Source organism: Periophthalmus magnuspinnatus, chromosome 8, assembly GCF_009829125.3.
Source record: "Periophthalmus magnuspinnatus isolate fPerMag1 chromosome 8, fPerMag1.2.pri, whole genome shotgun sequence".
Classification (NCBI taxonomy): Eukaryota; Metazoa; Chordata; class Actinopteri; order Gobiiformes; family Gobiidae; genus Periophthalmus; species Periophthalmus magnuspinnatus.
Genome location: NC_047133.1, coordinates 5573109 through 5579108, shown reverse-complemented (window position 1 = coordinate 5579108; position 6000 = coordinate 5573109).

Sequence of the window (6000 nt, the reverse complement as noted above, 5' to 3'; positions counted from 1 at the left end):
CTAAGACTAAACCAGGACTAAACTAAGACTAAACCAGGACCAAACCAGGACTGAACCAGGACTAAACCAGGACTAAACCAGGAATGAACCAGGACTGAACCAGGACTACACCAGGACTAAACCAGGACTACACCAGGACTAAACCAGGACTAAACCAGGACTAAACCAGGAATGAAACAGGACTAAACTAGAACTAAACTAGAACTAAACCAGGACTAAACCAGGACTAAACCAGGACTGAACCAGGACTAAAACAGGACTAAACCAGGACTAAACTAAGACTAAACCAGGACTAAACCAGGACTACACCAGGACTACACCAGGTGAGTACAGTTTAAAGGGCCTGTAGTGACAGGTTGATGGTGCGATTCTGGCTCTCACAGATGAGCCACTTCTCCTCCTGTGTCTGTGTACAGAAGTGTGTGTGTGTGTGTGTGTGTAGGGGTTTGTATGTGTGTACGTATGAATGTGTGAGTAAATGTGTATGTGTATCAATATGTGGGTGTGAATGTGCGTATGAATATGTGTGTGTCTGAATGTGTGAGTGAACGTGTAGGGGTGTGTGTGTGTGTGTGTGTATGTGTGTGTGTGTGTGTGTGTGTGTGCTTTGTATTGTCTGCAACATTAGAAATTGTTTTATTGAACGATAATCAGCCAATAATCAGGAAGAGCGTGGATAGCATGCTAGTTTGTTTTAGCTTAATGGTCAAAACTCCACTGTGGAGCTTGTGCTTACAAACTCATCACTGTGAATAATGAACATGTTCTGAATACATACGGTCAGAGAGGAATAAACCGTTTAATATGAACTGTTTTTATTTTTCACTTTTTTAAGACAATAAAAATCAGGGCGAGCGTCTTTAATCTGATCTAAAGCGTGTTTACGTGCGGCTGATGAACGCTCGGGTTCAGCTGTAATTTCTCCAAATGTCACAAACTGGTTCGGCTGCATACATTTGAATGTTTAATTTAGTCCCTGTTTTTGCACAAAGCAATTTGAATCAACACTTGTTTAATTCTGCAAGAAAAGAATAAGAAAGAAACAGACGTGAGGAACATGTGAAGTCAGCACTACGGGATATTTCTACAGATTAGTTCAGAACTTATCGAAAGAAAAGAGACTTCAAAACGTAATAATTATCTTGTTTTGAGTCGTTTTTTTGAGAAGGACGTGTTTATTTAGTGATGAGGATGAGATTTTTGGAGTTGTGATATGTTATTACTGAAGTTTAAAAATGATAAATGTAAAAAAAAAAAACAAAAAAAAAAACATAAACCTGAATAAACTGTGTAACCTGCTTGTCTGTAATGTTCCACAGTATGGCATTAAACACATTTTCCTCCATGGCGTCAAGGTAATGATGTCACCAGGTTAAGTTTTTTATTTGTCATTAAACATCCAAGAGCAACAAAGTGTTACAGGTCAGATCTGTGAAGAGGCGATCATGTTTCTCACTGTATTTTTTGAGCGATAGAAACACCTGGATTTGAATAAATGTGATGGAACATTTCAGGCAAAGCACGAACGTATCCATGGAAACAAGCAGGTGGAGTCCTACCAGAAATGTTTACATAGTGCAGCTTTAACAAAACAGGACAGTGGTGCAGAGGAAGAACAGTGACTCTATGGTGCAGAAGAGGGACAAGGAATATATGGTGCAGAGGAGGGACACAGATGGTGCAGAGGAGTGACAGTGGCTCTATGGTGCAGAAGAGGAACAGTGATGGTACAGAGGAGGAACAGTGAATATATGGTGCAGAAGGGGAACAAGGAATATATGGTGCAGAAGAGGGACAAGGAATATGTGGTGCAGAGGAGGCACAAAGATGGTGCAGAGGAGTGACAGTGGCTCTATGGTGCAGAGGAGGGACAGTGATGGTGCAGAGGAGGAACAGTGATGGTGCGGAGGAGGAACAGTGATGGTGCAGAGGAGTGACAGTGGCTCTATGGTGTAGAAGAGGAACAGTGATGGTACAGAGGAGGAACAGTGAATATATGGTGCAGAAGAGGAACAGTGATGGTACAGAGGAGGGCCTGTGATGGTACAGAGGAGGAACAGTGATGATGCAGAGGAGAGACAGTGAATATATGAAACAGAGGAAGAACAGTGAGCATGTGGTACACAGGATGAACAGTGATGGTACAGAGGAGTGACAGTGGCTCTATGGTGCAGAGGAGGTACAGTATTGACGCAGAGGATGGACAGTGATGGTACAGAGGAGGGACAATGATGGTGCAGAGGAGAAACAGTGAGTATATGATACAGAGGAGGGACAGTGACTCTGTGGTGCAGAGGAGGTACAGTGAATATATGGTACAGAAGAAGAACAGTGGGTATATGGTACAGAGGAGGGAGAGTGATGGTACAGAGGATGAACAGTGATGGTACAGAGGAGGAACAGTGATGGTGCAGAGGAGGAACACTGATGGTGCAGAGGAGGCACAGTGACGGTACAGAGGAGGGACAGTGACTATGGTGCAGAGGAGGTACAGTGATGATGCAGTGGAGGGGCAGTCATGGTATAGAGGAGGGACAGTGATGGTGCAGAGGAGGGACAATGGCTCTATTGTGCAGAGGAGGGACAGTGATGGTGCAGAGGAGGAACAGTGATGGTGCAGAGGAGAGACAGTGATGATGCAGAGGAGGGATTTCAACCACACTGTGTTTCGACTGTGGAAGTGGATCAAACCGGACCGGACCAGACCAAACTCAAACTCTCATCGATCTCCCTCGTTGACTGTGTGTGATCCGCAGCATTTAGCTCCTTTCAGATCATTTTCCCGGCGCCTCTTTCTTTTCCAAAGCCGAACAAAACGCTCCCGTCTTCCATTATCGTGTGAGTCCTTCTGCCCGGCCTCACCCGCTGGGAGAGCCCTGTCCGGCGCAGAAATAGGGCCCTAATTAGAGGAAGGATCGTTGGCGCGCTGCAGAGCCAGACATAAAGTTTGACTAAAAAATAAAAAGGATTCGCTGTACAGGCACTTCTGAGCGTATGGGGCCCGGGAGAGCGGCGCCGGCGTCTCTGTGTGTGGCTCGCCGCTCGGACACGGAAAAGTGCATTAGGTTTAGCCGGAGACTTTATTATCCCTGTAGGGAAATTTGTGCGGCGCGTTTCACCCATCCTTCAATGTCACCGGGGCAGCTGCTCGGACTTGTACGACGACGACGGCTACACGCTTTTTCTCCGGTGTAGCGGTGCGCGGGTGATACGGCGACATCACGCCGAGTCGGGTCTGCACGCGGGGGAGTATTCAGCGGTTACCATGGCGACGCGACGCACACATTAGCTAAAACACTGAATGGATTTAAACGACACATTTTCAGAAGCGTGTGATCAATACGAGCGTTCAGGTTCCTGTTGGCTAACGCTAGCTAGCATTGACGCTAACCTTAATTAAGGACTGAGCACGTTATAGACCAGTATAACGTCGACTTTTATTCTTTTTTTACACATAAAAATCATGTCAAAGGAAGTCTACAAATGTACAACTACCTCTATTTTACATATCCATCCGTATTTTTCCGTTGACGCATCGAATAACCGACCGGCGGCACTTGCGCTCTGATTGGTCGTCTTCGAGGGCGACGTAAGCAGATTACCGTAATGTGACATATTTAAAGAGCCCCATGCCTCTGCTTTGAGACGCCGTTTGAATGTACATGAAGCACAGTCGGTTGCGGAGTCACGGCGCTCTATCGGCGACAATGGCGTCCGACGCTAAAAGGCTAACAGCGCCAAATCGTGATGGGCCAAATGACTCGACACATTAACACACGTCAAGCTCTGAAAGTGACGTCTATGTCGAGCCGTGTTGCTGTGTGTGTGTCGCTTTAAGAAAAGTCACATCATTTTTACAAACATTCCACTACAGTGTCGGAAATATGTTACACACCGGATTGACAGAAAGAGGATTTTTACCTGTGACGTAACAATCAGGGGAATTTCTGAGGCTAAGACGACCTGGTGAACTACAGGTCACAGTGAGTCCTCGTGTCTCCTCAGGTGCCTCTTCATCATTATTCTCTCTGCTCTGTGCACTGTGGCCCATTTTCACTCCTCCTCCTCTTTCCCCTCTTCTTTTTCTTTCTCTCCTCCTCCTCTTCCTTCTTTCCTCATCTCTTCCTCTACTCTCACTCTTCTTCTTTTTTCTCCTCATCTCCTCCTCTCTCCTCATCCTCCTCCTTCTCGTCCTTCTCTCCTCCTCTACTCTCACTCTTCCTCCTCTTCTTCATCCTCCTCCTTCTCTCCCGTCACTCCTCCTCCTTCTTTTCCTCTTCTTTTTTTTCTCCTCTTCTCTTTTCCCTCCTCATCCTCTTCCTTTGTCTCCTCTACTCTCATTCATCCTCCTCTTTTTCCTCCTCCTCCTCTTCCTCCTATCCTCCTTTACTCTCACTCTTCTTCCTTCTCCTCCTCTCCCACCTCCTCCTTCTCTTCTCTCCTTCTCTTCTCTCCTTCTCTTCTCTCCTCCTCTTCTCTCCTCCTCCTCTTCTTTTGTGTGAACAGTACAGTTTCAGGTCACAGAGGAGGATCTGGGCCTGGTCCTCTGAGAATCTCAACTCTGCCACAAAAGTCACGCCCCTGAGCTAGAAAATACTGACCACACCACTGACCACATCACTGACCACTGACCTGACCACTGACCTGACCACTGACCACACCACTGACCACATCACAGACCACTGACCTGACCACTGACCACACCACTGACCACATCACTGACCACTGACCTGACCACTGACCACACCACTGACCACACCACTGACCACATCACAGACCACTGACCTGACCACTGACCACACCACTGACCACACCACTGACCACACCACAGACCACACCACTGACCACACCACTGACCACATCACAGACCACTGACCACACCACTGACCACACCACTGACCACACCACAGACCACACCACTGACCACACCACTGACCACATCACAGACCACTGACCATACCACTGACCACACCACTGACCACATCACAGACCACACCACTGACCGCTGACCGCACAAATCTGAGGCTCTATTCAATCTTTTATCATTAAATTATTTATAATATTTCCTCATCAAAACCTGGAGTTTTCATTCACACACAAATGAACTCAAGAGATGAACGAGTTTAAAGTAAAAACACAAATAATGCAGGATTTTTAAAGGATCATGGAACTTTTCAAATGGACGACCTGCTGCTTTAGTCGACGCAGAGACATGTCCCACAGTGCGGTGATGTTACAGGTCAGATCTGTGGACAAACCCACTCACAGTGAATGCAGGTTTTTCTTTATATATAAAATAAAACCAAATAAAGTAAAAATAAATAAATAAATAATAAAAAATAAAATAAAACCAAATAAAGTAAAAATAAATAAAAAATAAAATAAAATAAAATAAAATAAAATAAAGTAAAGTAAAGTAAAATAAAATAAAATAAAATAAAATAAAATAAAATAAAATAAAATCAAATAAAGAAATGAAATGAAATGAAATGAAATGGGGAGGACCTGGAGGGAGGGACAGGAGTGAGAGAGAGAGGGAGGGAGGGAGGGAGCGTAGTGCAATAGAGATAAGAGAGAGAGTCCAATCCATTAAAGAGAAAAAGAGGGATATGATGGAAGAGAGAAAGAGAACAAAACACAAAGTGTGACAAAGAAATAATAAAGGAAAGAAAGAAGAGAAAAAAGATAGAGGAGAAAGAGATGAGGTGGGGGAGAGAGAGTTAAAGAGGAAGAGAGAGTGGAGTTAATGGAATAGAGAGGGAAGAGGGTGAGATGGAGCGACAGGAGGAAAAGATGAGGAAGGGAGAAGAAAGATGAGAGAGGAGAAACAGAGAGAGAGGGAGGAGAAAGGGAGGGAGAAAAACATGCACAGGAGAGAGAAGGAGAGATTAAAAAAATGAGAAAGGTCAGAAAGAGAGTGAGAGAGAGCAAGGGGAAAGAGAGAGATTGCAAGAGGGATAGAGAGAGAGTAGAGAGATAAAGAGGGCTGGGGTGGGAGGG